The sequence below is a fragment of the Myxine glutinosa genome, chromosome 13, assembly GCF_964187855.1.
Source record: "Myxine glutinosa chromosome 13, kmMyxGlut1.1, whole genome shotgun sequence".
Taxonomy (NCBI): domain Eukaryota; kingdom Metazoa; phylum Chordata; class Myxini; order Myxiniformes; family Myxinidae; genus Myxine; species Myxine glutinosa.
In genome coordinates this window covers 68032256-68059711 of record NC_136273.1, presented here as the reverse complement: position 1 = coordinate 68059711, position 27456 = coordinate 68032256, and the positions used below count along the sequence as shown (strand labels likewise).

The window sequence follows — 27456 nt, the reverse complement described above, 5'->3', positions numbered from 1 at the left end:
TTACATTTCGTTGTCTGACAACATGGACCAACTTCTATCCACTCATCCCAACTCTCTCTCTTCCTCACATGTGGTGACTTCAACTGTCATCATGCTAGCTGTTGACTGGGTGTGGGTCCCTCTCTCACCAGCCATGGCATCTCAGCAAAGGACTTCTGCGACTCATTGTGTCTGACACCATCTGTCAATTTCCAGACCTGGATCTCAGTCTCAGATCTGATCTCAGATCTCACTCACATCTCATCCCGGTGTGTACCCTGGATAAGAATAGGTACACCGTATCCCTGCGTGTCGTAAGAGACGACTAAGAGGGTTGGCGTCAGGAAGGGCATCCGGCCATAAAAACATTGCCTCAAAAAGGGAACCATGACAATTACAACTACATATGGGCAGGGTACAGCCCGAAGTGGAGATCGGTTTCTGAGGTTTGGGACATGGAATGTAGGGACAATGACAGGGAGATCAGGAGAAGTGGTGGAAGTATTGGTCAGAAGAAGAGTGGACATATGTTGTGTGCAAGAGACGAGATGGAAGGGAAGTGGTGTGAGAATGGTGAAGGGTAGGCAGGGACAGAAATACAAGTTTGTGTGGCAAGGGTGCCTGGAGGGCGTGAATGGTGTTGGTGTCCTGTTTTCTGAGGAGTTTGTAGACAGTGTGGTGAGTGTGACGAGAGTGAGTGATAGGTTGATGATGGTGAAAATGATGATTGGAAAGCTCTTGGTGAACGTCATCTCGCGATATGCTCCGCAGGTTGGTCGAAGCGATGAAGAAAAGGACAAGTTCTGGTGTGCGATAGAGAAGCTGATGGAAAACGTGAAAGATGAGGAAGTTGTTGTGGTAGGAGGAGACCTAAATGGACATGTGGGAAGGAGTATGGATGGTTTTGACGGAGTTCATGGGGGTTACGGATATGGTGTGAGAAATGGAGAAGGTGAAAGGATTTTGGAGTTTGCTGATGGAGCTGATTTGTTGATTTGTAATACTCAGTTCCAGAAAGAGGATAATAAGCTTGTTACATACACATCAGGTGGGTCGACGACAACCGTTGACTACCTGATGGTGCGTAGGCGAGATAGGGGGCACCTCCGGGACACAAAGGTGATCCCGGGGGAGGACGCTGTTTCACAGCACCACTTGGTTGTCTGCGACATAAGGGTGAAAGGTGCGAGGAGAGCTCGGCGGATGAAGTACCAACCGAGAATGAAGGTGTGGAGGTTGAAAGAGGTGACAGTAAGGGAGGCATTAAAAGAGAGGCTGAGTAGGGTCGAGGATGATGTGGTTGAGCTTGAAAGGTTTGGATGTCAATGAAAGCTAGTCTGTTGGGAGCCGTTGGTGAGGTATGTGGATGGACAAAAGGACCACCGAGGCACTCGGAAACATGGTGGTGGGATGATGAAGTTGGAAAGAGGATTGACGAGAAGAGGAAGAAGTTCAAGGAGTGGCCGAAGGCGAAGGGTACGGGAGCAGAAACGGCAGAGCATGAAAGTTATAAGGCAGCCAGGAAGGCTGCAAAGAAAGAGGTAGCAAAGGCGCAGGAGGCATGTAGGAAAATGTTCGGAGAACGCTTGGATTCGGAAGACGGTCAGAAAGCAGTATTCAGGATTGCAAAGCAGATAGCGAAAGAGAGGTGTGATGTGATGGGGGTGAGTTGCTTGAAGGATGAAGTGGGACAAATCGTTGTCGATCCAGATGGAATTAAAGGAAGATGGAAAAGATATATGGAAATGCTGTTGAATACAGAGAATGAATGGGATGGCAACATAGAGAGTAACCCTGTTTTAGGACCGGCAGAGAAGATAACTGAGAAGGAAGTTGAGGAAGCGATAAAAGCAATGAAGGGTAGAAAAGCGGGAGGGCCGACGGGAGTTGTGGGAGATATGTTGAAGGCAGCAGGAAGTTGGGGTGTGAAGAGAATGACAGAGATCTGTAATATGGTGGTGAAAGAAGGCCGCATTCCAGTGGATTGGGAACTGAGTATCCTCGTCCCTCTACACAAGGGGAAAGGTGACCCTCTGGAGTGTGGCTCGTACCGAGCAATAAAGTTATTGGAGCATGGAATGAAGGTATTGGAAAGGGTGTTGGAGAGGAGGATAAGGAAGAAAGTGAAGATCGACGAAATGCAGTTTGGATTCATGCCAGGAAGAGGAACGACAGACGCGCTTTTCATTGTGAGGCAGTTGCAGGAGAAGTACATGGAGAAGAGGAAGAAGTTGTTTCTTGGGTTTGTTGATCTAGAGAAAGCATTCGATAGGGTACCACGCAAAGTATTGACATGGGCATTGAGGAAGTTAGGAGTGGAGGAATGGTTGATCAGAGTAGTGATGGCAATGTACAAAAGAGCGCGCACAGCTGTAAGGACGAAGGACGGGAACAGTGGTGAGTTTGAGGTGAAGGTGGGAGTGCATCAGGGGTCGGTACTAAGCCCACTACTATTTGTAGCTGTGATGGAGGTGCTGGCTCAGAACGTACAGGAGGGTTTACCGTGGGTGTTGTTGTATGCAGATGATCTGGTGTTGATTGCGGAAAGTATGGATGGACTGAAGGAAAAGATGAACACGTGGAAGGAATGTATGGAGACAAAGGTCTGAAGGTGAATATCGGAAAGACGAAGGTGATGGTAAGTGGTAAAGCATGTGGTGAGGTGGAAAGAACTGGGAAGTGGCCCTGTGCTGTGTGTAGGAAGGGTGTCGGAGTGAACTCCATTCAATGTACAATGTACGCTGAGTGGGTTCATCAAAAATGTAGTGGTCTGAGAGGGTCATTAATCAGTGTGGCAGCTACATTCAAATGTAAGGTGTGCACAGAGGGAGCTGCAGATGGAGGAAATGTTGAGTTGGATCTTGGAGACGGCGTGAAGCTGGAAGGTGTGAAAACATTTTGCTACCTCGGAGACATACTGAATGGAGAAGGTGGATCAGACTCGGCAACGGTTGCTTGAGTGAGATGTGCATGGAAGAAGTTTCGGGAACTGAGTGGCGTGCTGATGATGAGGGGAGTGTCGTTGAAGCTGAAGGGAAAGGTGTATGCTGCATGTGTGAGAAGTGTTATGATTTATGGGAGCGAGACATGGGTAATGAACGTAGAGCAGCAACGAAGGTTGGAAAGGGTGGAAATGCGAATGGTTCGGTGGATGTGTGGAGTATCGTTGAGAGAGAGGAAGACAAATGATGAATTGCGAAAGATGATGGGAATAGAGCCTGTGATTGATGCTGTGAAGAGGAAAACAGGTTGAGATGGTTTGGTCATGTGTTGAGGAAGGATGAAAGTGACTGGTTGAGAAGAGTGATGGAAATGAATGCAGAAGGAAGCAGAGGACGGGGAAGACCGAGAAAGACTTGGCTAAAGATGGTGGAAGAAGAAATGCGGGCAAGGGGGTTAACAAGGAGAGATGCAGAAAATAGGACAAAATGGAGAAGATTGTCATGGGGACCGCAAGGCTAACCCCCGCTCTAGCAGGGAAAATGGCCTTTAAAATGCATGTTGTTGTTGTTGTTGATCTCAGTCAATGGAGTATCTTCTCTTCTCGACTTGGTTATGACAAACTTCCCTGCAAATGTCTGCTGCTCTTCTTCTGCTCCAATTGGTTCGTCTGACCATTTGCTTGTTAAAGTGGACAATGGACATCTCTCTGGCCATTCTCAGAGAGCCTCCTCAGCGTCGACGAGTCTGGCATTTCACTCAGGCCGACTGGCATGGTCTTCAAGCAGCCATCAATCATCTGGACTGGTCTCCAATCTCTACTGCTTCTGACATCAACTCTTCCTGGGAATTCTTCCAAAGTAAACTGCTCTCTCTCTCTCTCTCTCTCTCTCTCTCTCTCTCTCTCTCTCTCATGCACAGATGTATACCATGTCATCTTCAGTTGTCATACGCTTCCTCCCGTCCATGTTACACTGAAGCTTGTGGTGAGGCAGTTGCCCTGAAACAACTTCCCTTTGCCTCTTGGAAGGCTAATCCAACTGAAGGCAATCTCAGTTCCTTCCACAAAGCTCAGAACAAGTGTGTGTCTACCCTCAGGAATGCCAGGAAGCACTATTTATCCACACTCAAGTATGAACTCTCAAACGTGTCTCCTTCCTCCAAATCCTGGTGACGTCTGGCCAAATCTGTTTCTGGTGTTAGTTCCCACTCCATCCGCTCCCTTACCTCAAATGGCTACACATCTGACACCGCACGTGACAAAGCCGAATGCCTCAACTCTGTGTTTGCCTCAATATCTTGTGTCCCAAACCCATCTCTCTCTGTACCCACCTTACCCAGTTGAACTCAGCTGCTCCTTGACTCTGTGTCCTTCTCTCCTGACAAGGTGGAGAAGTTTTTGTCAAACCTAGACTCTGATTCTGCAACTGGACCAGACGACATCAGCCCACGGGTCCTAAAATCCTGCTCTGCCGCTCTTTCACACCCTCTCTCGATTCTCTTCACCCTCTCCTTTGCTCAAGGTCATCTGCCATCACCTTGAAATCAGCAAACATTCCCGCTTCACACAAAAAAGGTGCAAAAACAGATCCTTGCAACCACAGACCAATCAGCCTGCTCCAAATTATCAGCAATGTCTTGGAATCCATCATTGCTTCGGATATCAAATCCTTCCTGTTCTCCAATGGCTTGATCTCTGATCATCAATATGGTTTCAGACCAGGTCACTCCACTCTGGACATGCTGCTTCTGCTGTCTCAACAATGGATGGAGGTCCTCAATGCCAAACAGGAAATCAGAGCTGTCTCCCTTGACATATCACGTGCCTTCGATATGGTCTGGCAGCCCGCTCTGCTCACCAAACTCTCCTCCTATGGTATCCATGGAAATCTTCACGCATGGATTGCAGACTTCCTCTCTGGTCGTCGTCAACATGTAGCCCTGAATGTATTTCTCTCATCTCCCCTTCCTGTTCAGGCTGGAGTTCCCCAAGGTAATGTTCTGGGCCCTGTGCTTTTTCTGGTCTTCATCAATGATCTCTCTGACTCTCTGGAAAATCCTCTCTATCTCATTGCTGATGACTCCACTCTCTGCCGCTCCATTCCTCATCCCTCAGGTCGGCAGTCTGCAGCCTCCTCACTCTCTGCAGACCTGGACAAAATCACAGACTGGTCAAACAAGTGGAACATGTCTTTCAATCCTCACACATCTCACACTCTTACGATGTCTCTCCTAAAAGACCGACTGGACAACCCTCTCATATACTTTCTCAACAATCCTCTCCAAGAGGTTCTGTCACTCAAGCTTTTGGGTCTCATTATCTGCCATGATCTTTCCTGGGAAAACCACATTTCCAAGCGGGCCTCCAAAGCCAGTCACCGACTGGGCATCCTCCGCCGTGCGAAGTCCTTCCTTGGCACACCTGAGCTCTTCACCACATACAAGGCTTTCATCCGCAGCTCAATGGAGTACTGCTCTCACCTCTGGGCTGGTGCTCCTGCCTCACACCTAGCCCGGCTTCAGGCTGTTGAAACCAAAGCTTTCAGAATCATTGGAATCTCCCGTGATGAAGCTGAATGCGAGAGACTTTCACTCACTCACCGCAGGCAGGTAGGCGGTCTTTCTGTCTTCTACCGACTCCTTTCCTGCCCAGCTCTATCTGTGCTCTGTCCCCGAAATATTCCTGCAGGTCGCACAAGATCTTCCAGCAACCCTCTTCTGGTGAAATTGCGAAAAACAAAGACTCTCTGCTCACCTTCACTCTTTCATTCCTCTCTACTCCCACCTCTGAAACAAACTCACTCTCTTCAATCCCACTCCTCTCTCCAAGTCTTCAAAACAGCTGTTCACCACCATCTCTTATCTTCTCCCATCCAATACCTTGATTTTTTCTACCCCCGTTAATTCACCCCAGATCCACTTTTTTCCTGGAAGTCCTTGCAGTGTCCATGTGTTATATACTTCTCCCACCCCCTCACCGCCCAAAGCTTAGAGCCCCCTCAGCGCCCAAAGCCTTCAACCAGACATATTAACACGCTCCTCCCCCTTCATTCCCGTTCTTCAAAGCAAAGCGGTAAAAATTGTTGTATTTTAGGAGTCGTGGAAGGCGAGAGAACGAGGCCATTCGTAGGGTTCGAAGATGGTTTATTGTAACAGCAAGGTCCAGCACACTAAACTCGAACGGAAGTCAGCATGCTTATATAAAGCCAAAAGCCCTCTTCGGAGGGCGTGGCTCTGGCAACCGCGCATGCGTCACGTCCGCACAACCACAAGTCCAACAGGCCCGTGCACGTGTATTATACCCAAATAAGGTAATCACATAAGGTAACCGCCACATGCGGTTACCTGCACATCAGGTAACCGCCACATACGTCCCCCCAGAATGCACTCCACGGGCCTGTGCGTAGGCCGAGGCGACCGAGGGGCTGGTCAAGGCCTCGGGGGAGGCTGCCGAGGTCCCTCGCGGGCCTCCCGAGGTTGCAGGTCGCGGATGCAGTGCCGAGAAGGCTCGAGCGGTGCACGCGAAAAGCGGTTGAGCCAACCGAGGGGCTGAGCCAAGGATGGTCCGAAGTCACCTGCGGGATCGATTCCGTCCAGCATCCCGCACTGCGGTGGAAACTCCGAGGCGTGCAAACCCACGGATCTCCAATGATACTGCACGAAGACGACTGCATGACTATGGTCTGACTGCCAGAAGACCATACAGAGGCCCCGTGATGACGGCTGCCCATCGCCGCAATCGACAGAGATGGTGCCAGCAGCATCAGCGGTGGACCTTGGCGCAGTGGAACGAGGTCGCTTTCAGCGATGAGTCAAGGTTCTGTGTGGACAGTCCTGATGGGCGTGAGCGTGTCTGGAGAAGAACTGGTGACCGATGTGCCGATTGTTGCGTGCGTCAAGCCAACAGGTGGGGTGGCCCAAGTGTGATGGTGTGGGCCGCCATATCAGGCCGGTACAGGACGCCACTGGTGGTTGTGGATGGGAATCTTAACGCCCAGTGTTAAGATTGGAGATCCGTGGGTTTGCACGCCCCGGAGTTTCTGCCGCAGTGCGGGATGCTGGACGGAATCGATCCCGCAGGTGACTTCGGACCATCTGCCTGTCCTGCCTTGCAGTGGTGACTCTTGGCCTCCCTGATCGAGGTCTGTCATCTGCAGAGTTGTGGAGGGTGTCTCTGTCCACCAGGGCCGATATCGTCTGGTGTGAACAGCCAAGGCGACGTGCCACCTCACGGTAGTTCAGTCCGCCTTGCAGCATGCCCAGGGCACGCTGCCGTTGATCCCTTGACAATCGTGGCATGTTGATTGAAATGCCCATTTTGCACTGGCCTTTTTAAAGCCAATATCAAGACATCACGTGCAGCTCATTAAAATCATCCCGTACCCCTTGGCTAATCACTGACAGTCAAAACGGCTGTTCAACAGCTGTGCTATGAAGTGACCATTGAAGGTTCAAGTGACCATCCGTGACCGTTTTGTCTGACAGTGAGGACACTATTGTCCACAAATAGGTTCACACATTTACTACACGCAGTGTTATTGTTGATATTTAAAGGTTTCAAATGTGGCAAGTTTATTTTGCATTTCAGTATATATACATATATATATATATATATTGTTACGGATCTCTCCGTCGGCCTCTTTTCCCCTTATCGAGGGGGGATTAATCCCCTCGTCTATGACTGACCGACGTGGTCCTGAAGTTGCCCAAGCTACCTCCGGAGAGGCAGGTGCACAACCTCGTTCGCGACCGCGGACAGATGTTAATTGCCGAGCAGTTTAGCAACCGGGGCACGAACCATTAGCAGGTAACTGACCCGATTCTTTAACGTTGGCCAAACCGTGCCACAGGTGTTCAATGTGGAAACCTCAAAGACGAACGGATGTGAAGAAGAAGAAAAAGAAGATGGCAAAAGTAGGAAGAACAAATATGATTTATTACTACTATTTACAAGTCAAAAGAAACCAAGGAGAAGGAAGGATAATCAAATAAAGACAGAAAGAATGGAAGGACCAGAAGACACAGTGCAATTACTAGCTTACCTATTCAGTCTTACTTAACCCCAGGACGAGACAAAAGACAGACGACGGTCAGACTCACACGAATGGGAAATGAAGGCAGGAACGAATGGCGGGAAGGAGAGGAAGGTTCAACTGGACCCAGAGCACGGTCGGGCCGGGAGTGAGCAGCCGCCGCCCCTTCTCGATCGGTTTCGCACGGCGGCGTTCCTTCGTGGCCACGGTCGAAACTACCATCAAAGCTCAAAGCTGCGGTGGTTAAAGCTGCGGTGGTTCAAGCTGCGGTGGTTCAAGCTGCGGTGGTTCAAGCTGCGGTGGTTCAAAGCTCATGGGACATCCCTCTCTCATCTCCTGGATCACGCAGCTCTCCTGGGGGCATTCCGCTGCGGGTTATATAGGCCACACCCTCGAACCTTCGCGAACCTCCCCGATCGTTCTCTCTCCGCCCTCTCAAGCCAAACCCCTCATGCTTGGTTGGTCGGCAAGGGCTCTCCTGGCTCCACCCTCTGATGACGAGGTGGAGACACGCCTTTCTTCTCCGAGCTGGAGCACATGGCAATGGCGGCAAATGCAGAAAACCGCCCAATGCAGTTGGCAATGGAGGCTTTGGGATATGGAAGGGAACTATCTTATGTCATCTGATGCAATGCAGTGTCAACTAGTGGGAACAGAGCCTTAAACTACATAGAATAAGGAGATAACTATTTAGAAGGATATATGATTTGCTACGTGCATGTATATGGATTAACTAGGAGGACCACCTTTGACCTTTACACTAAGGAGGGTGATATTTACAACAAGATTCATGACACTTACAACAATAAAAAAAACACAGGATTCTCAAATCCACAACACTGCACCCTCATCCTCTAGGCATGGTCTCGGGCCTATAAAACTTTAACTTTAGTGTGACACGTAGGTGTAGCTCCCTCTACATTTAACCCGACCCTGAGTGTGACAGTTTTAAAACACAAATAAGTATGTCCCACTGCTGCATTGCACCCTGCCTAACAGATTTACGCCCACAGCTAACCAAATTGCGGAATTGTCTTCAAACTATACATGAACGGTGGGGAGCATTATTTACAATTGACGCTAATGGTATTTACAAAACTAACCCAGGACCTGTGATTGTTCTTTTGGGGGGGAAGACAGCTTGCGCTGCATCGACGCACCAGCACCAAAAATCAGCACCATAAAGCACCAAAAAACGCACCAGTCAGTGCACAGTCACAACAGTTCATAATAAACAACCCTGCTGGTGGTCTTGCTCCTCGGCTCCCTCTGCTGGCCAATGTTCTTCCTGATGTTGTCTTTCTTCATGTTCTTCTTGCTGGTGGCCTATTTGGACATAATAAAATGAACAATGCACAAACGTGTCCGTATTTTATTTATGGCCCACAGGGGCCGACTATGAGTGGTTCACCTGTGTGGCATAGGTGCCATGTTACCGAGGTCCGCCAGCAAGATCTCGGGCCATCATGGCCGGTTCCAGCAGAGGGGCCATGCCCCAAACCGTGGGGTCCATGAGTGGTGCTCAGCCACAGACATGTGGTCCATTAGTGGTGCATCGATGCAAGCAGCTGGTTGCGGGGGTTCTGGCACACAATGGCGGACTCCCGCACGCTCCCCTCGGTGCCCAGAGAGCACGATCCATGGGTCGGGGAAGGAAGACAGAGAGGACAGGTGAGCGAGGGGTAAGGTCACAAGGGTACACATCAATAAAGGCAATGCAAGGTGAGGTGCGTCTGGAGACTGAGCGGAGAAAAGCTCGTCCCTACCGAACGTCACCCCCCCCCCCCCCCCCCTGTTACCTGTTCTACCCTTGCCCCTTACCCCATATTTACAACAATTTACAATTTGTCTCTACCGACACATCTTCCCCATATTTCCCCTAATACCAAATTCGTCACCACAATCCCTCTAATTCAAAATTTGCCATCCCCAATTCATCATCAATCCTCATAAGGAGGGAGAGATGGAACATCAGCACAATGTCACACCCACGTCATGATGCGTCTCACATTCCAAACATTTGCACAAAAATAACAAAACCAACAAACCATGGCATGGTGTGGAGCACCGTCGTTACCTCAGGTGAGTGGATGTAGATGGTGCAAGGAGATTTCCCTCCTATCTACATTCTAAATGACATTAACACACTTTACACTACCCGGGGTCTTTCCCTGCCAATCCATTGGCAATCTTACTCTTTGCCGTTTTAAGAACCAAATTCCCGTTGACCAAACTGTGGTGCTTCATCAATTTGGGGTCTTACTCCCCCGATTCAACTCCCTGTGCCTTTGCGCAATTTCAAGACTGGGTCGTGTGGCTCTCCCAGCAGGTCTACCCACCTGCACACCTCCACCACTGCAGTTGCCTCCGAGCTTACCTGCTCCTTAACCTAACCTATCTACCTGGGGAAGGCCCTCTGGCGCTCTCCCCACTCGGTGCCCTCTGGAACTGGGCTACCCGGGTCCGTCCTCTGGATCCTCGGGCCCCATCCACAACTCTAACGGCTCCCAGAGGCCACCTGCGGCCTCACCTGGCCGACATCCTAACAGTGGCGGAGTGCCCATTCAACTACACACACTAACAGGCCACACGCCCAGCCATTTCCACGTCCTAATGCACCCATCCAAACACCATTCTTCCACACGCACCACAGATGCCAATACCCAACCACAATTTACCTACTCCCTCTACCTAACTCTTAAACTACCCTCCCCGGGTATTCGTGATGGGGTCCATCCTCCCCATACACTCCCTTCGCACCAACCACTCCACTCCACATTTTCCACCATACTCACTCCACACCATCCATTCCATACTCCATATATTCCATACTCCATGTATTGCACACAACCATTCTCCATACACCTGTATTTGCACACCTGTGCCATCACTCCTGGTGCTTCCTGCACCCTTCTTCCTCCAGGACCATTTGCTCAACACAACACTCAATCACTATTACTCACTCATACACTGCTCCATACACCTGTTCACTTGCACACCTGTGCAATCACACCTGGTGCCACCTGCACCCTCCTTCCTCCAGGACCATTTGCTCAACACAACACTCAATCACTATTACTCACTCATACACTGCTCAATACACTTTCGATCCTCAAACACACGGCATCATCTGATCTGACTACTCCCCTCTGAAACTCACGCTTCCCCGTCGCCCCTTATATTATTGCGCTCCCTCGTTGTTATAATCCAACTACCCTCTCTATGTCCCCACTACCTGTCCAATGTCGCTACTTAAATCTTCAGTTACCTGTGGTCAATCTTCTCTAGATCCCTATACATTATCCAAACCCTCCCTCGGCGAGCTTACACTGCCAAACCCCATAGAACTATAGCTCATGTGCCCCGTTTTTGTGAGGGATGGCAGAGTTGCCATCCCATCACATTGGGTATCTCCCACTATCACCCCCCCCCCCAGTCCTCTGACACTACGAGCCCCCGTCGCAAGAGGTACTGGGTCCTGCCTCGGCATCTAGAGCCGAGGCGATCCACGAGGGTGCCTGATAGCCGGCATAAGGTCTTATCCGGTCGGCATGGACGATCCGAGGGAGGGCCCGTGACCCCATTTTGATCTTAACGACCACGTCACAGACTTGTGACAGGACGACTCCCGGGCCTTGCCAGGGGGAGGTGATTTTGGGGCACCTACCCTTCCGCCTCCGGGGATTAAAGAACCAAATCTTCATCCCCGGAGCGTACTGACTCCCCTGGCTCCGGTGGTCGTACCTGCGCTTCATCTTGGCCCCCGCCAGATGGAGCTGGCAGCGGGCGAAGGCATGGACCATCTCCATGCCTTCCTCTAAGTGACGTGCGTAACGTAACCCTCCCTCGGCGGGATATCTGTGGTCTCTGGCACAGGACCGCATAGCAAGTCGGCGGGAGCCCGCAACTCCCGCCCATACATAAGCAACACTGGACTGCATGCGGTGGCCCCATGCTGGCTGGTTCGGGAGGCCATTAACAAGTACGGGAGATGTTCGTCCCAGTCATCCTGATGGGTGGTGGTGAACAATGCCAGTTGTTGGATCAATGTTCGATTGAATCTTTCCACCATCCCGTCAGATTGTGGCCGCAAGGGCGTGGTCCGTGTTTTTGGAATTGACAGGGGTCTGCACACATCTTTTAGCAATTGACTTTCAAAATTTCGACCCTGATCGGTGTGCAGCTCCTGTGGAAATCCATGCCGACATACAAATCCTTCCACGAAGGCCTGCGCTACAACCCCGGCTTCTTGGTTGGGGAGGGCGTAGGCCTCCGGCCACTTGGTGAAATAGTCCATTACAACGAGGATGTACTTATTACCTTGGCGGGTGCGGGGTCGTGGTCCTAGGATGTCCATAGCCACCCGCTCAAGGGGGGCCCCCACCTGGTGTAATTGAAAGGGGGCCCTCATCCTCCATGCTGGCCACTTTTTGGCAGAACAGGCGTCGCATCTCCGATACCAGTCCTGTATGTCACGCCCCATATTCACCCAATAGAACCTCCGGCGGACCCGAGATGTTGTCTTTGTCCTGCCCAAATGGCCGCCGGAGCGGGTACCATGCACCTGTTGTAGTATGACGTTCTTAAATTTGTCAGGGACTATCACCAGCCAGGAAGTTCTCTCAGAGGGAACCTCCACCCACTTGCGATATAAGATGTTATACTTCAATTCCAGGGTCTGCCACTGAGCCCAATATGCCTTGGTTTGCGCCCCGAGGGGGGTGACCTCTTCCCCCTTTGGTCTTTGCCCCAATTTGACCCATTTGAACACCGGCCCCAGAACGGGATCCTCCTGCTGGGCCGTGCTCCACGCTAAATTTCCAAATTCTTCATCTGGGGTTAGTGGCAAAATTGGCCCTCTCACCCGGGTTGCCCGGACGACGAGAATCGGGGCAGAATCGCCCAATTGCTCCCTCGCCTCGTGTCTCGCACAAAATTTGCAGTTTTCCCCCAGACAAGGACGCCGAGAGAGTGCGTCCGCATTACCATGGGCCTTCCCGGCCCTATGGGTCACATTAAAATCGTACTGCTGCAACTTTTCCAACCACCTTGCAATTTGGCCCGCCGGTTCCTTGAACCGAAGGAGCCATTGCAAGGAGGAATGGTCAGTTCGAACCGAAAATTTCCGCCCGTACAGGTACGGGTGGAAATGGTTCATGGCAGCCAGCATAGCCAATAGTTCCTTGCGGGTTACGCAATAATTTCGTTCGGGCCTACTTAAGGCCCGACTATAATAACCAATCACTCTCTCCACGCCCTCCTGTATCTGAGACAAAACTGCGCCTATCCTTCCTGGCTCGCATCCGTGTCCAGGGTAAATGTCCCGTCACTAGTGGGGTAAGCTAGAAGGGGTGCGGATGTCAAACACCCCTTCAATTTTAGGAAGGCCTCTTGGCACTCCCTTGTCCAATTAAATCGCGTCCCCTTTTCCGTAAGCCGGTGGAGGGGACGGGCCAACTCCGCAAATTTCGCCACAAAGCGCCGGTAGTATTAGCAGAGTCCCAAAAATGCCCGCACCTCTTTGATGGTATATGTGGTGCGGGCCACTCCTTTACCGCTACCTGCAAACTCTTTATTTGGTTAGTGAGCACACCATCATGATTTGAGCACAGACCTTGTACATATTCCATCACCTCCTCCTTTATCTCCCTCTTAGTTTCCCTCCGTCTTTTCTTAATTTCACTCACCCCCTCTTCCACATCCTCTAATTTTTGCTTCACCTCTTTCATTTCCCGGTGCGCCCCCTCAATTTCGTCCTCTAAGGCCACCTTAATCGTTTCTATGTGCGTCCTCACCTCCCGTTCTTTCGTCTCCATTGCTTCCGTCACCTCGTCCAACCTCTTCGTCAACCCCTCATGTACCATCTGACATTCCTTCTTCGTCGCTACCAGTTCCTTTTTTATGTCTTTCTGCGTCACCTTTAACCCCCCGATTATCGCAGTGTTCTTCTCCACTTGATCCACTAATTCCTTCTGTCCCACCGTCAGCTGTTCTACTCCCCTCGTCAGATCCTCTATTCCCCCCTGTAACCTAGCCGTACTATTTCTCACCTCTTTCTCCATACGCTGCTCACCTCGCTTTACCTCCTCGCGTACCCCCGGGACCTCCTCGCCCACACCTCGTCTGATCTCCTCCCCCATTTCTCCCATCTCTTTGGTAGATGCTGCCCTCATCTGTTCCAAATCATTCCTCTGGGCATCCAATTTAGTTTCCAACCCGATTTTCACCTCCTCTATCTGATCTCCCATCTGCTTAATTTCCCGGGCGGATTGCTCCCCTATTTCCCTCAATTTGCCTTCCATTGTGTTTTCTAACCCCGTTAACCCATTCTTCACCCCTTTCATCCAGTTGTCCAACCCCTCAAATTTATTGTCTAAACCCTAAAATGTATTGTCTAAACCCTCAAATTTATTGTCTATACCCTCAAATTTAGCTTATAGCCCCCCGATTTGATTTCCCAATTGCTTACTGGTGCCCCTTGCTTCGTCCCTCATTGCTCCCATCATTCTGCTTTCAATTTTCTCACTGTCAGCCCTCAATCCCACAAGTTGTTTTCCCAATCCTACAATTTGGTTTCCCAGCCCCCTGTTCTCTTCCCTCTCCTCATCCGCCTTGACAATGAAGGCCTGCATTTGCTGCATGAATAGGCCCCAGTCCATCGGCGGCGCTGCTATGGTCAAGGGCGCAGCGACATTTGGTGCCGCTGCAACATCGTGCGCGAGGGCGCCATCTTGTGCACCTGAACCCTCTGCAACCACATCCTCATTGCTTCCCTCCTCCATTATTCCCACTTCTTCCCTGGGGTCCCGGGTTGATTCTAACCCCTCTTCTAACTCTATCCCTACCGGCATCCGATCGCCTTGACCATCCATGGCACGATTTTAAATTTAGGATGCTCAATAAAATTGTGGGCCACTCGTAACTTGAGCGCGCTAAGGGCGCTTCAGGTCCGGATCCCACTCCTAGCACCAATTGTTACGGATCTCTCCGTCGGCCTCTTTTCCCCTTATCGAGGGGGGATTAATCCCCTCGTCTATGACTGACCGACATGGTCCTGAAGTTGCCCAAGCTCCCTCCGGAGAGGCAGGTGTGCAACCTCATTCACGACCACGGACAGATGTTAATTGCTGAGCGGTTTAGCAACCGCGGCACAAACCATTAGCAGGTAACTGACCCGATTCTTTAACGTTGGCCAAACCGTGCCACAGGTGTTCAATGTGGAAACCTCAAAGACGAACAGATGTGAAGAAGAAGAAGAAGAAGAGGAAGAAGAAGGCAAAAATAGGAAGAACAAATATGATTTATAACTACTATTTACAAGTCAAAAGAAACCAAGGAGAAGGAAGGATAATAAAATAAAGACAGAAAGAATGGAAGGACCAGAAGACACAGTGCAATTACTAGCTTACCTATACAGTCTTACTTAACCCCAGGACAAGACAAAAGACAGACGATGGTCAGACTCACACGAATGGGAAATGAAGGCAGGAAAGAATGGCGGGAAGGAGAGGAAGGTTCAACTGGAACCGGAGCACGGTTGGGCAGGGAGTGAGCAGCCGCCGCCCCTTCTCGATCGGTTTCGCATGGCGGCGCTCCTTTGCGGCCACGGTCGAAACTGCCGTCAAAGCTCAAAGCTGCGGTGGTTCAAGCTGCTGTGGTTCAAGCTGCTGTGGTTCAAGCTGCGGTGGTTCAAGCTGTGGTGGTTCAAAGCTCATGGGACATCCCTCTCTCATCTCCTGGATCACGCAGCTCTCCTGGGGGCATTCCGCTGCGGGTTATATAGGCCACACCCTCGAACCTTCACGAACCTCCCCGATCGTTCTCTCTCCGCCCTCTCAAACCAAACCCCTCGTGCTTGGTTGGTCGGCAAGGGCTCTCCTGGCTCCACCCTCTGATGACGAGGTGGAGACACGCCTTTCTTCTCCGAGCTGGAGCACATGGCAATGGCGGCATATGCAGAAAACCGCCCAATGCAGTTGGCAATGGAGGCTTTGGGATATGGAAGGGAACTATCTTATGTCATCTGATGCAATGCAGTGTCAACTAGTGGGAACAGAGCCTTAAACTACATAGAATAAGGAGATAACTAGTTAGAAGGATATATGATTTGCTACGTGCATGTATATGGATTAACTAGGACGACCTTTGACCTTTACACTACCGAGGGTGATATTTACAACAAGATTCATGACACTTAGAACAATAAAAAAAAACACAGGATTCTCAAATCCGCAACAATATATATACATATATATATATATATACATATATATACATATACATATATATACATATACATATATATACATATACATATATATACATATACATATATATACATATACATATATATACATATACATATATATATACATATATATACATATACATATATATATGTATATATATATATATATATATATATATATATATATATATATATATATATATATATATATATATATATATTAGGGTGGGCTTCAAAAAATCTAAATGCAGATGTTCTCCGGGACATGGTCTATTTTTGTTCCTTTTTGTGTCAAAGGATACCACACCAAATTTGAATGGAATCCAATAATATGTAGGGGTGCCACATCAGTGATGAATTTTCCCCCATGCAAAAATAGGAATTCCCATTTTTTGGGCTGTATATACACAAAATAAATACATAATTATATATATACATCTATCTATAATTCCAGTAATCTCTGTACGTTTGTACGTTTGTACGTCTGTACGTCTGTACGTCTGTACGTCTGTTTGTCTGTGACCGCTGTTTCTCGACAACCACGGGTCCGATATACTTTTAACTTGCCAGGTATATTGCTGGGGACCCGAGGATGTGCCTTTTCAAGGTTTCATATTAATCGGACAATTACTTACCGAGCTATGTCCAAAAAACGATTCAACCAATCAGAGAGCAGCGAACTATCGCGTGTGCCGAACGTGGCGGACACACTCTGCCTCGGATGGCACATTTGAGAGCGTATTCATTTATTTCACGTTTGCAAACTATGTTGGCGTTAAACTATGTTTTAAAACTAATAAAAACGAATTTGCGATTCATTCGCTTTCCTGCGCGTTTGTGCACGCGATGGCGATTTCTTTACCAAACTCCGGAAGCCGTTCGCTTTGGACCAAACCATTTCATGTAAATAGAGGGGGGGGATTGTCACCACTCGCAAGCCGTTCGCTTTGGACCAAACCATTTCATGTAAATAGAGGGGGGGGATATAATTTTAGATATATATATAGTACGGGCATGCCCTAGTTAAATGTAATATTAAAAATAAATATATAGTAAATATACATTAAATAATAATAATATATATTATATTATACATTATATATACAATTATATGATAGACAATTATACAAATATAGACAAATACAATACATTAAATAATATATTAAAAATAAATATAATATATTAAATTTTAAATATAATAAATAAATATATAGTTATACAATATATATACATTATAATTAAATATACATTAAATTTATACATAAAATATACATTAAATAATAAATATACATAAATACACATTATACATTATATATATAGTTATATACAATATATTATACATACAGTTTTGAGACTTCCTATGATCACTATCTGGGCAATTTTCATGCATGTTTTGTACAGGTTCCCGGGCTCAGGGGTACGCTTTTTTAGTGTGTAATATGTAGGCCTAACTTATTGACTGTGGCTCTTTTGTAGAGAGTGACCCTGTGGAGTAAGAATTAACAGGATTTTACCCACATTCTTGCGTATTTTGCAGATATGGCATGTGCTAGTACCAGTGTTTCATTGAAAACTCGGGCTCAGGATAATGTGTATCTCATTGGGTCCACTTCTGGAGATGCCATCAAAGGTGCCAAGCTCCCGACTGTGCATCAATCTCTTGTCCTGTTTTTCCATCACCTGAAGAAGGAGAATCGCACTGCCTGGGAGAGTGCAACCCTCACCATTGAAGAGGTTGTGAAGTTCTGGGAAAAAGCTCACCTACCTACAACGACGAAGCAGCACTGCATCCATCGTTTGGAGAGGCTATATGAAGAATGGAGGAGCCTCCAAAAGGTGCAAAGTGGGGTGGTGCGACCCAAGAGAAAAAGGAAGCATCCTTCAAGGCCTCCTTGGAGAAGACGTTTGATCTTAGGATAATCACCAACCCCGAGGACAGGAAGTTTCTTCACGATCAATTCTCAGAGAGGAAGGCTTCAATGGGATCTGTAGACACTGTGTTGGAAGCAAAAACGAAGCGAAAGAAAGAAAGGGAAGAAAAGGAGAAGACTAAGGCAGAGAAGGAAAATAAGAGACAGGAAATGGTCATGAAGGGTGCTACTGCTATGGAAGTCACAGACTCAGACTCTGACTCTGAGACCACGGCACAGGCTGGTTCTTCATCATCTGATGGTGGGATATCTCGTTCCAAGAAAAGAAGGCCTATCAACATTGTCACTCCTGAAGTCGCAGCTTCTTTGGATCGTACGAAAACAAGTGACCGAATGGGTGTCCACAACTTGGCATACATTTGTAGAGCAGTAGGATGGGATCCTGCAGAGCTGGCACTGAACCGATGGACAGTGCGGCGGAATCGCATGATGCATCGATGCAAAACCATGGATGAAATAAAAGAAGCATTTCATCATAATGTGCAGGGTCCTTTAGTGGTCCATTGGGATGGAAAGCTTCTTCCCGATGTCACTGGAGATTTTGTGCATGTGAAGGTGGATCGTCCTCCAATCCTTGTGTCCAACCAGTACCATGGAATGGAGCAGCTGTTGAATGTTCCCAAGTTACCTGACGGGGGAGGAGAAGCTATGGCAACTGCTGTAGTGGACACACTGAAGAGCTGGAACCTTGTGGGCAAGGTGAAGGCTTTGTCTTTTGACACAACGGCCAGCAATTCAGGTGTTCGTGGAGGGGCTGCTGTCCTCATTGAAAAGAAGCTACAGACTGAACTAATTCATTTGGCTTGCCGCCATCATGCGCACGAAATCATTCTGGGAGATGTTTTCACCACTCTTTTCGGTCCTTCATCAGGCCCTGACATCCAGCTTTTTAAGCGGTTTCAGGCGGAGTGGCCGTCCATTGCCCATCACCAACCAAAAAATGGATTCACAGATCCTGATACGGCAGCTGAGTTTGCACAGAACAATGACATGATGGATGAAGCTCTGGAATTTGCTCTTGTGTGTTTGAAAGATCAGCAGCCACGAGATGATTATCGTGAACTCCTAGAACTGACTGTCATCTACATGGGAGGAATCCCACCTCGTGGAATCCAGATCATGGCTCCAGGAGCAATGCACAGAGCCAGATGGATGGCAAAAGCACTATATTCACTACAGGTGTTCATGTTTCGGTCAGAGTTCCACTTGACACTTCGAGAGGCGAGAGAACTCCGAGCCTTCAACATTTTTGTCTGCCTTGTGTATGTACAGGCTTGGTTTCGGGCTCCACAAGCTATTGAGGCTCCCCTGAATGACATTAACCTCTTCAAGAAGATGGAAAAGTTTGAACAAATCAATCAGAAGATGGCTCAGGCAGCCTTGAAGGCACTTGGCCGCCACACGTGGTGCATGAGCCCAGTACTAGTGGCATTTGCATTCTTTGACACCAGAATTGACAAAGAAAGCAAGATCAATATGATTGAAGCATTGAAAAAATGACGGTGAAAACCCCTCTCCAAAGAGACCAGCTATCAAACGAGGAACCGCCCTGTCAATCGCTGACCTCATAACAAAACACACCAAGCATTTCTTCAGCATCCTAGGGACCCGAACTGATTGGATGGATAAGGATCCTGGTTCATGGGAGCAAGAAACCAGCTTTCAGGAAGCAAAGAAAGCCGCCAGTGGCTTAGTCGTGGTGAACGACAGGGCAGAAAGGGGTGTCACATTGATACAAGACTACAATAAGCTCCTCACAAAGGATGAAGAGCAAAAGCAAGCTCTGCTCCAAGTTGTTGCTGCTCACAGGAAGATGTACCCCGATGCCAGGAAGGCAACAGTGGTGAAACAGGCCCAGAAATAGGAGTTACATTTCTCATTATATTTGGGTTTTTTAATATTATGTGATATGGTGTCTCTTCATTTTATGAACTGAACATTTGGATTGTTATCATTGAATTTGAGTTTTCATAGCAATATAGTGCTATTTGTGCAGCTATTGTAACTTGTGTTTGCTAGAATACAAAGAAAGTGAGTGGAGGGTGGATTTTCATAAAACAAACTTCTGGTTTTGCTTTCGATCCATATATAGAAAAGTTTTGTAGACACCTTTAGTTTGAAGGCTGATGTGGCACCCCTAAATAAAATCAGATTGCTTTCATATTTGGTGTCTTTTCATTTTGGAACAAAAGGAACAACATAAAGCCATGTCCCAGTAAATATTTAAAAGAAAATATTTTGAGCACCACCCTAATATATATATATATATATATATATATATATATATATATATATATATATATATATATATAATATATATATATATATATATATATATATATATATATATATACATATATATATATATATATACATATATATATATATACATATATATATACATATATATATATACATATATATATATATATATATATACATATATATATATATATATACATATATATATATATATACATACATACATATATATATATACATATATATATAATATACATATATATATATATATATATATATACATATATATATATATACATATATATATATATATACATATATATATATATACATATATATATATATATACATATACATATATATATATATATATATATTGTTACAGACACGACTTTGATGTTATGGTGGGCCGAGCGGAATGGCCGCCGTGTCCGCACAAGTTACCCGATTATACTCGAACCTTGGCCGAGTCGCGCTACGCTAGATCAATGAAGGAAAAGGACACAACGGCTGGGATTAAAATGACACGACACCAGGGATACGGTTCTCAAGACCTCCGGAGGAGGGTTATATTATGGCGGAAGGTTAGATTACAGGAATGAGAGGGACAGCATAGGAAGATAGGCACTTAAACACGGTCTTATACTAGCCCCGACAGACGACAGATAAACAGGACAAAACTGACTCACACGGGGATTGATGGCAAGGAAAGCGGGCAGTCGATGGCTCAAGGTGCACCTTGGCTCAGGGGCAAAATCGACCCGGTCCAGTCCAAAGATGCGGGGAGGTCGCTCAGCACTCGGAGGTCGCGACTTGTCTCTTCTTCAAGCTGGGGGCGCATCTGACGTCACGTCCGGTAAGTCGCTGCGCATATCCGGCGGGGAGTGACACGCCCTCGGCTCGTTAGCTCCGCCCCAGATGGAATCGGCCCGTTGCTTCTCATTGGGTGCGAGGGTTACCGGCTCCGCCCTTGACGAGGGGCCAACAGGCAGCCCCCTCGTGGTAACCCCGTCGGCGCACATGGGTAATGGCGGCTAACCGAGCCGGAGTGAGGACGCACACTCCCCGCGCCGCGCCGCCCCCATTTCCTCTGTTGTTGTAGTTGTAGTTGTTGTTGTTGTTGTTGTTGTTGTAGTTGTTGTTGTTGTTGCATGGGGAAGATGGGACGAGGTAAGGGGAGGTCCTAAACTCACTACTGGTGCCATACAATCACATTCTGGTGCAACGAAGAGTCAGAATTAATGGAAACGAGTCCTTAACTGACATAGACTAAGAATAACTAGCAAGATGTCCGAAAGTTGTCTACGTGAGATGCGGTGGACCTGGGCACGACATTTAATGGGGGAAAAAGGGGAAGGTCGGTTCTACAGAGTGTTATTTACAGGCAATGGGACTAGGGAATGGGGGATTGGGGATAGTTGGGGAGTATTGGGGAAATAGGGGAATATTTACAAGCGGATATGGAGGCCAAATGCCATATCCGCAACATTGCACCCTTCTCTACCCTCGGGGCGTCCCGACCCGATAAATTTTTACCTATTTTAGTGTGGCACTCAGATGTAGTTCCCTCTACTATTAACTCTACCCTGAGTGCGACAGTTTTACAGATATTCACAAATGAGTAAATATGTCCCCCTGCGACGTTGCACCCTTCTCCTCACAGAAACACGCCCACAGGATAACAGAATTGCGGAAAAAATTCGCAAACTAAACATACAGCCGGTAGGGAGCATTATTTACAAGACTACGCTGATATTTACACTACGATCCAGGACCTGTTTTTGGAGGAACACATGCAGATGGAATACTGTTCTGTGCTCTCAATGGAATACTGTTCTCCCCTATGGGCCGGTGCTCCTGCCTCACACCTAGCTCGGCTTCACGCTGTTGAAACCAAAGCTTTCAGAATTATTGGAATCTCCCGCGATGAAGCTATCTCTGAGGGCCTTTCACTCACTCACCGCAGGCAGGTAGGTGGTCTTTCTGTCTTCTACCGACTCCTCTCCGGCCTTGCACCCCCAGCTCTCTCTGTGCTCTGTCCCCCAAATATTCCTACAGGTCGCACAAGATCTGCCAGCAACCCTCTGATGGTTAAACTGCCGAAATCTCGGCTCTCCGCTCACCTTCACTCTTTCATTCCTCTTTTCTCCCGCCTCTGGAACAAACTCCCTCACTCCCTTCAATCCCACTCCTCCCTCCAGGTCTTTAAAACAACTGTTCACCACCATCTCTTATCTTCCCCCATCCAAAACCTTGATCTTTTCTACCCCCGCTAATTCACCCCAGATCCACCTTGTTTGAAATTCCAACTTCTTTCCTGGAAGTCCTGGCAGTGTCCATATGTTTTATACCTCTCCCACTGCCCCCTTCCCACGCCCCCCCCAAAGCCCTCGCCCTCTCTCAGATCTCTCGATGTCTCCATGTCTCTCGGTCCCTGCTCTCAAATGTTGTGTTTGTGTCCTTCCCCCTCTCTCCCCATCTTGTCTACCGCTCCCTATGTTATATGTTTTATGTGTCGGTTTGTCTTTCTGTGTGATTAATGTTCGCTCTTTCACGAGCCTCGATATTGTATACAAAAAAAAAAAAAAAAAAAAAAAAAAAAAAAAAAAAAAAAAAGATGTTATGCATAGAGAGAGCACGCATGCCAGCATCGATACACCAACCCACGAGTGCTCTGTGGCCTTACGGCCTTTAATAATGTGCAGAGCACCCCTTCCCAGCACCAAAAGCACCACCCCATCACACAGTCAGCACCATCCGGTGCACCAATAAAGTGTTTATAAATCACCGGTGGTGTCGCAGCCGGCCGATGTTCTGCCGCTGGTCTTGCCTTCATGTGGTGCACTTGGCCTTCTTACTTCTTTCAAAAATAAAGAAAGGCGCCAACCGCGTCCATTTCTCTATTGTGGCCGTCAGGGGGCCAACTGTTAGTGGTTCACCTTGTATGGCATAGGTGCCACGTTGACCCATAGGTCCATCCATGGGTGGTGCTTGGCCGCAAAAGAACTGCGGTCCATTGTGGGTGGCCACAAACATTGCGGTCCATATGGTGTATTGATCCAGGCAGCAAGCAGCGAAAGTGCAGGCCCACAACTGCGGATCCAGCACCTCTCTCTCCTCTCTCTCTGCCCCAAAACCAGATCCTCGGAGGTGGGAGACAAAAGAAGCAGACAAGTGAGTAAGGTGGTAAGGGCGCAAAAGTGCACGCAATGCAAGGTAATGCACACTGGGGGCACATAGGAACCAGGTGAGACAGGTACGTTCCTACCGTACGCCCCCCCCCCCCACCAGGTAACCTACATGGCCCCTCCCTTACCCCTTACTGTATCCACAAAACACAACACTACCCATAAACATCTACTTTACAAATCAACAAACGTCCCTACTGTCTTCCCCGTTCCTCCCATATACCAAATTCGTCTTCTCTCCCTCCTAACCAATCAAATTTGCCATTTTCAACTCTCATCAAAATTTGCCATCTCCAACTGAACATCAAAATTTGCCATTACCAATTCATCATCAGTCCCTCCTAGGGAGGGAGAGATGGAATCACCCCAATGTCTCATCCACGTCGTGATGCGTCTCACAAATCCAACAGCAATTCTAATTTCCTGCACCAAAACAAAGAAAACACAGGTGTGGAGTCATCATCATCACCACAGGTAAGTGGCTGCGTATGGTGCGACAGGTTCATCAATCCTAACTATTTCCTTAATGACTTTAACAACCTTACATTACCCGGGGTCTTTCTCCTGCCAAACCATTGGCCCTCTTACACTATGGGTTCTAAAAAACCAATTCCCATTGGCCAAACTGTGGTGCTTTTCAATTTGGGGTCTCACTCCCCCGATTCATCTCCCGGTGCCCTCGCACAATTTCTGGGCTGTGGCGTGTACCTCTCCCAGCGGGTCTACCCACCTGCACACCTCCACCACTGCAGTTGCCTCCGAGCTTACCTGCTCCTTACCCTAACCTAACTACCTGGGGAAGGCCCTCTGGCGCTCTCCCCACTCGGTGCCCTCTCTGGCACTGGGCTGCCCGATCCACACCCGGGATCCTCAGGCACCCACTCACAACTATCGGCTCCCAGAGCCCACCTGCGGCCTCACCTGGCCGACATCCTCACAGTGGTGGAGTGCCCAACCAACTACACACACTAACAGGCTACACGCCCAGCCATTTCCACAACACTAATGCACCCATCCACAATACCATTCTGTCACCCGCACCACAGATGCCAATATCCAACCACAATTTACCTGTACCCTCTACCTAACACTTACACTACCCGCCCCGGGTATCCGTGATGGGGGTCCACTCTTCCCTCATCCACACCTTCGCACCATGCACACCACTCCGTGCACTCCAACTCTCTCCACACACCTGTACCTGCACACCTGTGCTCTCACACCTGGTGCCACCTGCACCCTTCTCTCCCCAAGCGCATTCGCGCTGATCCACAACACTCACTACTCATACACTGCTCCACACACCTGTCCAGTTGCACACCGGTGCAATCACACCTGTTCAATCACACCTGTTCAATCTTCAAACACACGGCATCATCTCAGCTAACTACTCCCCTCTGAAACTTGCGCTTCCCAGTCGTCCCTTTAAACTATTGCGCTCCCACGTCATTATCATCCACACTAAACTACCTGCGTCCCCACTACAGGTATCAGTCACTAACTAAACTTAACGTCACCTACTGTCATCTTCGCTAGATCCCTATCAATATAACCTAACCCACCCGGGCTAGTTTTCACTGCCATACACCCCATAAGCTATTGCTCCTTTGCCCCACTTTTTGTGAGGGATGACAGAGTTGCCATCCCACCACATCGGGCATCTCCCACTACCAATTTTGCACATCAAATTTCAACAAATCAAAAATTTGCCAATCACTACCCATCATCTGCCAATCACTACTGCCAATCCTTTGCCAATCATCAAATTTTGTTTTTCTCTAATTTTGGGTCCAAAACACTAACCTCATCACCCAGTCTACTCACTAATGCCTCTCGGTGCGCCAATTCCTGTCCAAAGCCCGGCTTCGTAAAGCCAAGCCATGAATGCGGGTTGTTCTGTGCCAGCGGCTGGATGCGTCCGGCACTCGGTGCAGGGACGGGGGCTTACCCGGGCCGAGATCCCACGCACCATCTCGGCGTGGAGCCATCCAATGTCCCGATCTCGACCTGCCGGACTGCCTCAACAAAAGTGGTCGCCATGACGACCCTTTCTATCGGGCTGCCCGCTCCGCCTAGTGGAGCACGGACGCGGCCGTTCAAAGCGAGGCCCAGCACGCACCGAGGGCCCGATTCGGCTAAAAGTCGCTCTAACCTCTAAACCGGTTACCGTCGATGCTTCATCTGGACGCTTACACCCCGCAGCCCGTTCCTTGCTCACACATCCAGCCGTTTCCATGCTCCTCGTACCTTTCCTTACACACCCAGGTACACCCATTCCACTCACAGCCTTGGTCACACACCTGACCACCGAACACTTTGGCACACATTCGTTGGTCGCACACCTCACCAACACACCTCTTCGCGCCCCCTCCTCTGTCACCTCCTCTGTGACAATCACAGGTGTGCTCTCATTCGCACACCCAACCACGTGCCTCACTACCAATTCCAGCGTGCATTCCCACTCATGCTCTACCATTCCAGGTGTGCATCCTTCCATCCCAGGTGTACATCCTCGCTCACCTGTCACAACCAACTCACTCTCCTTGTCACTCTCACTACTCTCACCTCCATTCTTGACAGCGCACTCACCCTTACTCTTGACAGTGCACTCTTTCCTCATGCACCCGTCCGTTACACACCTTTCTCGCGCACACTCTCCCATTACACACCTTTCTCGCGCACACTCTCCCGTTACACCCTCTGTAACACTCCCCACAGGCGTGCATTCTTCCTTGCCTTTGACAGCGCACTCTTTCCCCATGCACCTGTCCGTCACACACCTTTCTCGCGCACACTCCTGCGCACACTCTCCCGTCACACCCTCTGTAACACTTACCACACCGCGCTTCCATGTGCTCCCTCGCACACACGCTACGACCGACTCACTCTCGCCAGCACCCTCACTCCTTGGCACGCACTTTTTCCTCACACACCCCAGTCGGACTTCCTCACACACCTCCTCTTTCGCACACCAGACCTGTCGCACACTTCACCAACGGCCTCTCACGAACACCCGGGTCCATCTCGACCCCCAAGCTCCTTAAATCCCCTGGCGCATCATACGCACGACCATATTGGTCACCACTTACACCGGGTCCTCTTCCTCTTCGGTTCTCCTCCATCACCTGCGAATCCCTCATCCGGTTAATGAGCACATCATCACGATCCAAACACAGACTTTGGACCAATTCTTTTTTCTCCTCTTTTATCTCTTTCTTATCCTCTCTCCGTCGCTTTTTAATTTCGCTCACCCCCTCTTCCACTTCTTCTAATTTCTGCTTCACCTCCTTCATCTCCTCGTGCGCCCCTTTAAGTTCTTCCTCTAACTCCACTTTATTTTTTTATATGTGCTCCCGCACCTCCCGCTCTTTAACCTCCATCACCTCTACCACTTTGTTCATTTTTCTCGTCAAGTCCTCATGTACCGTCTGACACTCTTTTTTAATTACCCCTACGTCCTTTTTCATCTCCTTCTGCATCGATTTTAACCCCTCTATTACCGCTGTGTTCTTCTTTACCTGTTCCCCCAACTCCTTTTGTCCCACTGTCAGTTGTTCTACTCCCAGCGTCAACTCCTCTATACCACTTTGCAATTTTACAGTCCCCTTTCTCACCTCCTTCTCCATGCGCTCCTTACAGTGCCTCACCTCCTCGCGCACTCCTCCGACCTCCTCACTCACACCTCTTCTGATCTCCTCTCCCATCACTTGCATCTCCTGCCCACATGCCACCCTCATCTGCTCCATTTCCTCCCTGTGAGCATCCAGTTTGGTTTCTACCCCCATTCTGACCCCCTCTATCTGCTGCCCCATTTGGTTAACTTCCCTTTCCGCTTGGTCCCTCATGTCCCTCAATTTGCCTTCCATCCTGTTTTC

At 48.6% G+C, this 27456-nt stretch overlaps 1 protein-coding gene across 4 annotated transcripts in view; it reads right to left on the bottom strand.

Moving 5' to 3' along the window:
* LOC137412533 (plastin-2) overlaps positions 1 to 27456 on the bottom strand; it is a 220229-nt gene that overhangs the window by 59545 nt on the left and 133228 nt on the right. The gene's annotated exons all lie outside the window — the stretch shown is intronic.